At 35.8% G+C, this 11342-nt stretch overlaps 1 long non-coding RNA gene across 1 annotated transcript in view; it reads left to right on the forward strand.

The window, feature by feature from the left end:
- LOC135223572 (uncharacterized) overlaps window positions 1-4708 on the forward strand; it is a 5201-nt gene extending 493 nt beyond the window's left edge. The window contains exon 2 of the long non-coding RNA XR_010316531.1: window positions 4262-4708. This is a non-coding gene — a long non-coding RNA (uncharacterized LOC135223572). The remainder of the gene's footprint in view (window positions 1-4261) is intronic.
- The last annotated feature ends 6634 nt before the right edge of the window (window positions 4709-11342 follow it).

The raw sequence follows: 11342 nt of genomic DNA on the forward strand, positions 1-11342 counted from the left end.
TTTCGGTATCGTCGTAGCTTTGAGGACCGTCTGACTTTCGGGATCGACTATTTTTTTTTTTTTTACATCGTGCACACGAGATCATCGTGGCTTTTGGGATCGTATATACTTCAAAATCGTCGTAGTTTTATGGACGCATGGACTTTTTTTTTTTTTTTTTTGTTAATTTTTTTTAACTCTTTATAGAATTCGTGATTGTCTAGCATTATGGGTTGTCGTTACTTCCCGAACTGTCTTGGGTTTTGTGATCCTCACGTCTCTTGGTATCGCCGTAGTGTCTGGTATCGTCGCGCCTTCGTAGACCTATATTTACCAATGTAGATTTACAATAAAAAGTAATGGACATAAATTCTGGTAGCACTGAGTAGTATATTAGTAGCAAACTTTAATACAATAGTATATTTCCATAATATTCATTTAATATTGAGCACGATGATGAATTCGTTACATAGGTATATCAACACCAACAGCCGCTGTATTTGATAAATGTTGTATTTTCACGAATTCCCCGTTTTCATTTACTATAATATAGCAGAAATTATGTTACTGGAATAAAAGATTACCATTATACTTCCAAGGCTATTACTATTTCATTCTAAATGACATAGGTCTAAGAAAGTCATGACAACAAATCTAAGACGATCCAGAGCCAAGGCAATCTCAAAGCCGAGGCGATTCCGGAGGAAACGGACGGCAAAGCCAGTCGATCACAAAAGCTACAACGAATACCGAAAGCTTCAACGATTCGAGAGCTACGACATTCACAAAAGTGAAGGCGATTCCGGAAGTTGTCCCTATGATCGCAAAATTCACTCCCCAAAGCAACGCAGAAATGAAAGTCACGACAGTACCCCACGGTCTAGGTTATGACGATACCGAAACTCATGATGACCACAAATGGCCATGACGAACTATACGACCCCACAAAGCCACAACGATCACAAAATACTGACGGTCCTGAAAGCCATTTTTATGAAAAGTTATCTGAAACTTTTGGATAAACATGGAGTGAGATCTCGCTGAGCTTGTGACTTCAGCCGGCCATGTGGTAACATACCGAATGGCCGGCCTCTACCATAACGCGACCACTTTCCCGAAAATCGTTAATTATGGCCTTTAATTTGTGACTAGGGAGAAAAAACTTACGTCGAGAGGAAAGTAGAGGTCTCGAGGTGTTGCTTTGACGGACGCTTGCTCTTGATTAATGTCTAACCTGAGTTATAGGACGTGTTAAAGTACTTTTTTTCGGGAAGGTGGTCGCGCCACGGTAGAGGCTAGCCATTCGGTATTTTACCCTGTTGGAACACGCCAGCCCATTGCATAAAATCGTTAATGACTAACAAAATACAACATTTATACAATCTTATATATGAATCGTAATATAAAGTAAAAGCTGATCTTGCTTGCTTAAATAAATGCTTAGTAACATGCTAGACCTAGGTCTATCTGTTAGCAGTTGTCAACATGGCTCAATTTCTGTACGTTACTCTGATGAAGAACCTGTAACACGTAGGCTAAGCCTCCTACAATACTAAGCATTTTTAATAAACGAGTCGGGTCTTATTTGCATTATATCATGTGGCATGAATAAAATGAAATATGCACAGATTTTAAAACTAAAATTGCCATATGTTTATGCGCCACAATAAATTTGTTCCAAATATTAGGCATGTTGACAAAAATGGCGCAGCCACTGCTAAACACTACACTGACGGACTCGAACCTAATTATGGGTATATAGAGTACAATGTGATTTGCTTACCTGTGAAACGTTATTCCATCTTCTCTTGAAGATTACCCGTTTCCATTTCGATACAAGTTATATAACGTACCATTACTAAGGGGAAAAAAAATAAAAAAAAATAATCGCGCGATACACAACACCTATTCAATTTCCGCGGTTCGCGGTAGACTGATGATTGTCTGGGACGGGGAGGTCGGACGGGGGTGCTGTGCTTGGCCCTGGGTCTGGGAGCAGCGCCGCCCTGGTGGCGAGTGGCGATAACCTACATTCGAAGTACTGGCGTATAGATAACATCTCCAGTTATTACTGATTCCTGTTTCAGCTGGAATTTTCGTTTAACCCTGATATTGAAGCAATATGTTACTAAATTAAAAGGATTTGACTTTTACTATTTAAACTAGACGACGAACTGCCTGGTATTTGTTGAGAATTACTAATCACTAAATTCTGGTTTAGTTTCGTACATTATAGGCCTGCCTTAAAAAGTAAGCAGTAGCCATTGTAACAAATAGTACATTTATGGTTTACGTCAAGTCTTGTATGCTTAATAATAGGAATAAAACTGTATTCATGTGAAAAACACTTTATACAAATAATTATATATAGGATGTTTTCTGTAGTGTACAATGGAAAAAATTAGGTATCCTATTTTAGATCGGCGGAAGCTAGACAACTCGGAAAACAAATCTCTCTCTCTCTCTCTCTCTCTCTCTCTCTCTCTCTCTCTCTGCATTTTGTAGTGAATGGTTTGTACGTTAACTAGAAGCTTACCATTTCCTTTTGATGGCAACTTTCGTTGTTTTGAGGTTTATGAGTGACACATTGATGACCCGTTACCTTGGAGAATGTTAGGTCTAAAATTGGTTGCACTTCTATGCGACATGTCTGAATTTCCTTTTTCTCATTCTCCGTATTCATTTATATACACGGTTGTTTTGTTAGTGCTAAGCTGACCAAGTAATGTCACATATCAAAAAGATTAATCATACGCTAGTTGATGATGGATGAATTTGGACATGAGGTGCTGTGACTATTCCCGCCCATGTGTGAAACCATAATTGTCAGCTACGAGGCTATGGAAACAATTTCTTTTAAGTGGGGTTTCAGAACTATTACGGAATATTTATAATTATTTTGTGTCTGAATAATTTCGAAAACAATAATTAGAAATTGTTTTAGTAACAATACCTAACTGGTGGATTCAAACTTTCCTTCTTGTCTCTTTCTCTTAGCGCTCCGAAGTGAATTGTTCAAAATGCTTCGTACATTTTTCATGAATTTAATTTTTCCCTTGCCATTCTTTTATATAATCGTGTTTGTATGATAAATAGTATTCTAATGAGAAAAACGGATTTGCATTTGTATAACAAAAGAATTGCTTATTGTTTGTTTCGAAAACTACTGGGCGTGTTACAATATATTTTCGAGAGTACCAGGGAGTCAGCCTGTCTCTTTTCACAGCAATGTAATAGTCACAACGAGGCCGCAAAATCAAGAAAACTGTACAATAAAAGTTAAATGAATTCGAAATGGCTACTGCTTTCTTTCCGTCATCAATACTACTGGAATAATAACATATCACTTTCAGTATCAAGTATCCACCTACATTTAAAGGTTCTTGATTAATCAGCTGATTAATGAATGACGCCTGGTTATGAAATAAGTTATATTTACAGACTGCTTTGATTGTGTATACTACACATGAGCTTTCACTAACAGCTTCTATTCGAAAAGACAGCATTTGATTAGATCATAAATAACATATGTTGACAAGACTAATATGATATATATGCTCCCATTACTTGCCTTTAGCTTGGCTGAATTATGATTAGTAATTTTTAGACGATTTTCTGATGAGACAGAATACTCGACTAGTCAATTGATAGGACACTTCATGCGATTCACAAATATTTTGTTAATCATACATAGTATTTTTTTATTTGTAGTTTAAAATAGAAAAATGCCGTATGGATATATTTTTGAACAGGTGATATCAATATGTTAAACGAATCTTGGAAAGCGAATGAAGTGTCATACCGAAATTTAATGCAAGCGTTTTAGCACAATAATGATGTCCTTAGTTGAATCAATGTACGCCATAGCCAAAGCTATTATACGGTTCGTGTTCCATTGTCTTTAAGGGAGCTTGAATCTCTCAGTATATCTATATTTAGTTATCTGCAAAAGAAAACTATTGCTATGGCCTGGTTTGTTCGTCCGCACTTTTTTTATTCCGCCCTCAGGACTTGCAAGCTACTGAGGCTAGAGGGCTGCATATTTGTTGATCATCCACCCTCTAATCATCAAGCATATCAAATTGCAACCCTCTAGTTTTTATTTATTTATTTGAGGTTAATGTGCGTATGGCACCGCAATAGGTGCCAATAGCGCAGGCCAGCACCGGGGCTTGGCTGATAGTTTCATAGGCAGTGACTGAGTTAAATACAGCATTACACGCTGTACAGAAAACTCGATTTTCTGTGCATTTTTTACTTGTTTTTTTATTTTTTTTTTCAGAATCCAAAACTACCGATATAAATCATGAAGACCACAGGACCTCTGAAGGAAAAGCCGTAAACAAAAAAGAGAAAGGAGGCTCCCCCGCCGAAGGCCACGGCAGCCATGCATCTGCTGCAGCCTGTGTCACAGTCAGCCTGTATCCACTTTTCCTCTTTTGTGTCTCCGTCTGGAGGACCTTCATCTACTGAAAGAAAATGGGAATAGAAAATCGTTTTCTGATCACAGCTCCTATAAACCTGCTCCCTTACGAAAAACAAGTCAAAATTGATAAAAGCATGATTTTAAACCAATCACTCAATAAAGGATTGTAATATATACAAAGCTGTTATATATCTTTATGTGGGAAGCGGGTCTCCTCAACAAAATTTAGATTTTACATAAAAGGTATATGTAAATATTGATAATGTTATCGAACGAATATGACAATATACATGCATAAATTTAGATATCTTTATATGAAATTCTCCTGAAACTTATTTATTTTGAGTTTTCTATTTAAATCTACCACGGCGTCAATAACCTAGATGGTGACGCCAGTTTTAATAGACATAACTTATAAAATCAATCAACAAAGCAGTTTAAATAATTACATTTAGGGCATCGTAATGGAAGAACCATTCATCATAGGCAACATTTAGAAATTTTTTCCCACGAGGGTGTGGAAAATAGCTCAAGAAGTCTGCGATTTCAGGGTCACGAGTTGGGCTTAGCGCAGTGAGCATCCGTCTGGTATGAACCTGGTATATATCCACCACGGTCCAGACCGTGATAACCACTAACGCGTCACCACCGAGGTGCTATAGTACTATACGTGGCGGAAGCTCAATGAGGCACCGCGTTTAGTACTAGTCCCTCAGATATCAAAATATTATATGCACCTATTTCTATATATTTATGTATATTAATAAACGAGTATCTTTAATCACTTAGGGGCTAGTACTAGCAACGTCAGCAGTGACACGTAGGTGGATGCATATCGGGTTACTAACCATCTGCCTTCCCTTTGTGTAAACTACATTGGCGGTGCTGAGTAGAATCTTGTGCATGTGCGTTTTGTGTGTGTGTTCATTAACACGTCCATGAAAGCAACTTTACTCCGTAGCAGAGATGATCCAATGAGGAAGGGAATAGCCACATAGTAATTGTGAATGAATTCAGTGACATCCTGTTTATTCTAGTTAATCATTTGTATGAGAACGGCTGACTTGGCGAGGAGGCGACGACTGCACGAAAATTTGATTCAGAAATAGATTATTCATGAACTTTAAAACCTTCGACTATCTTGTTATTCTTGTATTGCTGATGTCAATGTCATTGTTGTTGTTCTCGGCCTCTATTGGAATTAGGAAAATATCTATATCTCTTCTGAATTGTTGAATGGCCACTTCCAGATTGCTTAAGTCAGCTCTTGAGTCACTACCTGGAAAAGATGACCTGGTAAATCCCTTGTTCTTCTGTTCTCTTAGATAATGGGTATCTGCTGGACTGTAAAATATATACGTGTGTTTGTGTGTGTGTGTGTGTTTGCGTGTGTTGCAAAGATGAGAGAGAGAGAGAGAGAGGAGAGACGGGAGCGAGAGAGAGAGAGAGAGAGGAGAGAGAGAGAGAGAGAGAGAGAGTTTTTCACTAGGTTTAATACAGAACCCCCTGAATATTCCGCTTCGTGCGAGAAAGTAAATCCAACAGAGAAAACCAGATTAGAAAGGTAGACTATTACAATGTTGCCAATGATATCTGAAAGGCTACGGAAAATAAATCTTACTGAAGGAAAGAACCGTGTAAAGCTAATATTGAGTTTTACATTCTCATCTCATAGCCTTCGAGCCGTTGCAATTTAGGGATCGACAGACTACAACTAAGAGCCGGAAAAGGAAGTGGTTATACAAAAAGCTTCGTTACTTATACTTAGGCAAAATTAAGGACAGTTGCCGTCTACCAAACCGTAACCTTACCTAACCTAATCATACTTTAGCTAACCATTCCTTGCTAGTGAGGCCACACCCATAGCCTGATGCCGTGTAAATACTAATGTTTAACGGTAGCGTTTTTCTTCTGTTACCGTTAATTCATCTCCAGCATAGTTACGAACTTGTCAGTACAATCGAACTTAAGGACTGCTCTGGTAAGGTTCAAGTCCAGTCAGGTTTAACTTCCTTACTTAAAATAGTGCACCTCATGTGGTGCAATGTAAGCATTACTTAAGGTCTAGCTGGAACTTGTTTTATAATTTTTACTGGTATGATGAGGTTGATGTTTATTAAATTCGGTCGTATGTGTTGAGAAGAAATCACTGTGTCATCCGATAGGTTGGATCATCGTGATGACAACCGTATGAACGATCGAGATTTACGCACTGCCCCAAACACCCAAGCAATGTGATCGTTCAGAGTGCATTCTGACGGCTCCTTATTCAGTGTTGCTACGAAAACTGACTGACTTGTAAAAATGTTATGCAACACTCGTTTACCAGCTAATATATTTCACTAAGACTGGACAAGTCTTTGGTTGTCTCTTCCTTTTGATAAGTCATCCTAAAAATAAATAAATAAATAGATAAAGTTAGTTAGACAATCAGGGTGGAGGCGATATGGGTGCAGCCTTATTTCCAATCCCCTAAGTGTCCGCGTCTGAAGTCAGCTCATTCTGTTTATTTCTACTTCGAGAAAATGCATTTACAGATAGCCGAAAATTAATCGATAGTAAAATGCTTCCAGACTACAGTAATTACAGGGTATGATTCCAGACTGTGGAAATAATAGGCTCTGTTTTCAGACTGCAGTAAACGAAGCAATTGCAAGCCGTTCCAGTTCTCTCTAAGAGCGCCGGGAGGTTATATCTTTCATCTCTGGGTAAGTACCTGGAACCTGATAATTTAGCTTCCCAGTGCTGGTAGTCATAAAGGAAAAGATGTCGTATATATATATATATATATATATATATATATATCTATATCTATATACTAATATATATATATATATATATATATATAAGACAACGTGAAAAGCAACTTTGTTTCTGAAAATGAATGGTAGGATTAAAAAAAAAATAAATAACATTAAAAAAACTTGCTAACACTAACAATTGTTCTAAGACTCATTTAACTTTCCTTGATTCACATCCGTTCAGGAAGTTTTCTTGGAAGAAAGAAAACACCGCAAAACAACAACAACTAACCTACGACATCTTTTCCTTTTATGACTACCAGCAACTGGGAAGCTAAATTATCAGGTTCCAGGTACTTACCCAGATATGAAAGATATAACTCCCGGCGCTCTTAGAGAGAACTGGAACGGCTTGCAAATTGCTTCGTTTACTGCAGTCCTGAAAACAGAGCCTATTTATTTGCACAGTCTGGAAGCATTTTACTATCGATTAATTTTCGGTTTCTATATATATATATATATTATATATATATATATATATATATATAATATATATATATATATATCTATCTATCTTATATATATATATATATATATATATATATATATATATATATATATAATATATATATATATATATATAATATATATATATATATATATAGATATATAGATATATATATAATATATATATATATATATATATATATATATATTACATATATATATATTATATATATATATATATATATAATATATATATATATATATATATAAATATATATATATATATATATATATATTATATATATATATATATATATATATATTATATTACATATATATACATATATATGTATATGTATATTTCAAGAGCGTTTAAACTAAAAATCAAGTCCAAAAGATTCACTGGGATAAATATATTTATTAATGTTCCGAAATTATTTGTTCCAATAGGAACTAGAACTTCACAATTCTTGGAACCAAATAACACACCTGCTCAGGAACAGCGTTAACAATTCTGTCCCTACATTATGAAAGTTCATTACAGTAGAAGGTTATTAGGGATGAGAGTGACGCCCTCATATTTGTCATTAGGAAAGTGTGTGGATATCGTGAAAACACAAATTAAAATGCTAATCATAATGGGCACTATGCTATCAGCCGCTGCCTGAAATTGTACTTGTTGAGTTGATGCTGTATGACCATTTATTTGTCTCTTTTGGTTGGGATTGAATAGAATCTCAGCAAGAGTTGAATAATACAGAGCTTTGCCATTTTTCTAGTCTTCTGATTGAAGGGGATTCAAGGATTATGATTAGGCTAATTGAGAATTAAGAAAACTCTTCAAGATCACTTTCAGTGAAGATTAATGTCTCTATTTCCAGCATCCTGAAGAATTACACAATGAAATGAGGGCTATAAACTACTCTGCGTCATCGCATCAGCCGTTTTATAAAAGGCCCGCACAAAAAAAATCGGCCATTTGTATTCGGACTCAAAAAACATTTAATGCAACAAACAGAAGATGACGACTGCCATTAACGTCAGAATCGTGGTTCAAGAATTATTGTAGTCTTCTTACTAATACCTTATAAGACTATAGAGATGAACAATATAAAGAATTACTGTTTCTCTTACGTATTGCTATATCAACACCACACACACACACACACACACGCACACACACACACACACACATATATATATATATATATATATCCTCAGGAATTGTTTTTTTTATAGCCCCAAAAGGTGTTATTTTTCCAATTTTCAACGGGCAGGTACTTGTGGTCTCTTGGTGATTATCGATTCAAGTACTTACTAGATATATTGATATATATATATACATATATATCATATATATATATATATATATATATATATATATATAAATATATATATATATATATATATATATATATATATATATATATATATATATATAATATATATATATATATATATACACGCACACAGACACAGACACACACATATATATTATATATATATATATATAGTATAGAATGATGAGGACTTTTTGGCGTAGCCGTTTGGCGTCGCTGTTTTGGCTTGGCCGATTCGGCGTAGCCGATTTGGCATATAGAAATTTTCGGCGGAGAGACTGTAGGCGTCAAATGACTACTTTGTCGCTGTAAACGACATTTAGCCTGATATCAAATAGATACTTTGTCGTTAAAGCGCAATTAGCTCCCATTTTAACAATTGTTTAACAATTGAACAATTGTTTAATTTTTTTTTTTTTTATTTTTTTTTTTACATTTACTTTTTGGTAGCTTAGAATTTTCAGTCGTCTAAGCCCTATTGTACGAAATGGAAGGAGATATTTTAACAAAACGTGGAAGAAGCAAAGTGACTCACGATGGATACCTTTTTATTTTTGATGCAACGAGCAAGAGCGATTCTGAATTAAAATTCTGGCGATGTGAACAGAAAGATCGGTGTAAAGTAAGAATTACATATGAAGGATGGAAAAGTGATTCGCCAGTTGAATCAACATACCCATGAACCATCTGCTGCAAAAGTAGAAGTTGAAAAGTTGAAAACAAATATTAAAAAAGAAGTGCTGAAACGCTGGAGCCACCAACCGTTGTAGTAAATGAATGTTTAACTGGCGCCTCTCAAGCAGCTTTAGCCATAGGGCATGACTTGCCTGCAATGCGAAAACTTATTACTGGGAAACGAAAAATTATTAAAAGAGAAAGCGCCAGCTAACCCAACTCATTTGGAACAATTAGTTATACCCGAGTCCTATGTCCTATACACTGTATGTTCCCCAACTGGGTATGGAAGAAAAATTCCTATTGGGAGACACAGGAGAAGTCAGTAATAGAATTTTAATATTTGAAGAATAAGCTGGCTTCAGCATTTAGTCTTCTCAGAAATTTGGTTTGCCGACGGAACTTTCACCATTGCGACAAGTCTTTTTCATCAAGTATATGTATATCGGCTAGAAGCATGATGGAGTTATTCTTATAGTTTATGCTCTTCTTCCTAACAAGCAAAGATTAACTTATTCTCGTTTATTTGAGTTACTTAAAACCATCGAACCAAATTTGAGAGCAGTTTCTATAATTTGTGATTTTGAGCAAGCTGCCATTCATGCCTTTCAAGATGCATTTCCCACCGCTCGAATTAAGGGATGTTTTTTCCATCTAGCCCAAAACATGCACAGACATCTTGTTTCATTGGGTTTATCGAATCGCTATAAAACCGACTCGGACTTTGCGTTATGGGCTTAAATGATTATAGCGCTCAGCCTTTGTGCCATTAGAAAAGATGGACGAATACATGGTATACCTAGCAGCGGGTCTTCCAGACGAACTAATACCCTTGTTCCATTGGTTCCGGAAGACACTTATATTGGACGAACAGAATAGGCGTCCGAAATGCAAGAATGAACCCTAAGTTTGCTCCCGAGATCTGGAACCTTTATGAACTCACTGTAAATGATGAAGATCGCACTAACAATCACGCTGAAGCTGCCAATCGACGTCTACAGTTCGAACTATAGGAATTGCATCATCCTTCCATCTGGAAATTTATTGATGCCTTGAGGAAAGTTCAGAAAGGACGTGATGCATTTCAAGTTTTTTATTTACATTATTCCACTAGTCTTTTAATAATATAAAAATTTTTACTGTTTTATTTTTCTGAATAAAGTTCAGAAAGGACGTGTTGCATTTCTAGAAAAATTAATCGAACAAAGACGTCGAAACAATCTGACGCCTAAACGGCTACGCCGAATAGTGCTATTAGTTTTCTGACGCCGAATCGGCCAAGCCGAAGCGGCAGCGCCAAATGGGCTATGCCGAAACGTAGCAAACCCGCCCATGTAGTCTAAATGGGGCATATATACATACACACACACACTCACACACACACACACACCACACACACACACACACACATATATATATATATATATATATATATATCTATCTATATATATATATATATATATATATATGTTGATTATTCGTGTGCGTGTATGTATGTTATATGTTATATCTATAATGGGTTTTGCTACGTTTCGGCATAGCCCATTTGGCGCTGCCGCTTCGGCTTGGCCGATTCGGCGTCAGAAAACTAATAGCACTATATATATATATATCTATATATATATATATATATATATATATATATATATATATATATAATATATATATATATAT

Source organism: Macrobrachium nipponense, chromosome 10 (assembly GCF_015104395.2).
Source record: "Macrobrachium nipponense isolate FS-2020 chromosome 10, ASM1510439v2, whole genome shotgun sequence".
Taxonomy (NCBI): Eukaryota; Metazoa; Arthropoda; class Malacostraca; order Decapoda; family Palaemonidae; genus Macrobrachium; species Macrobrachium nipponense.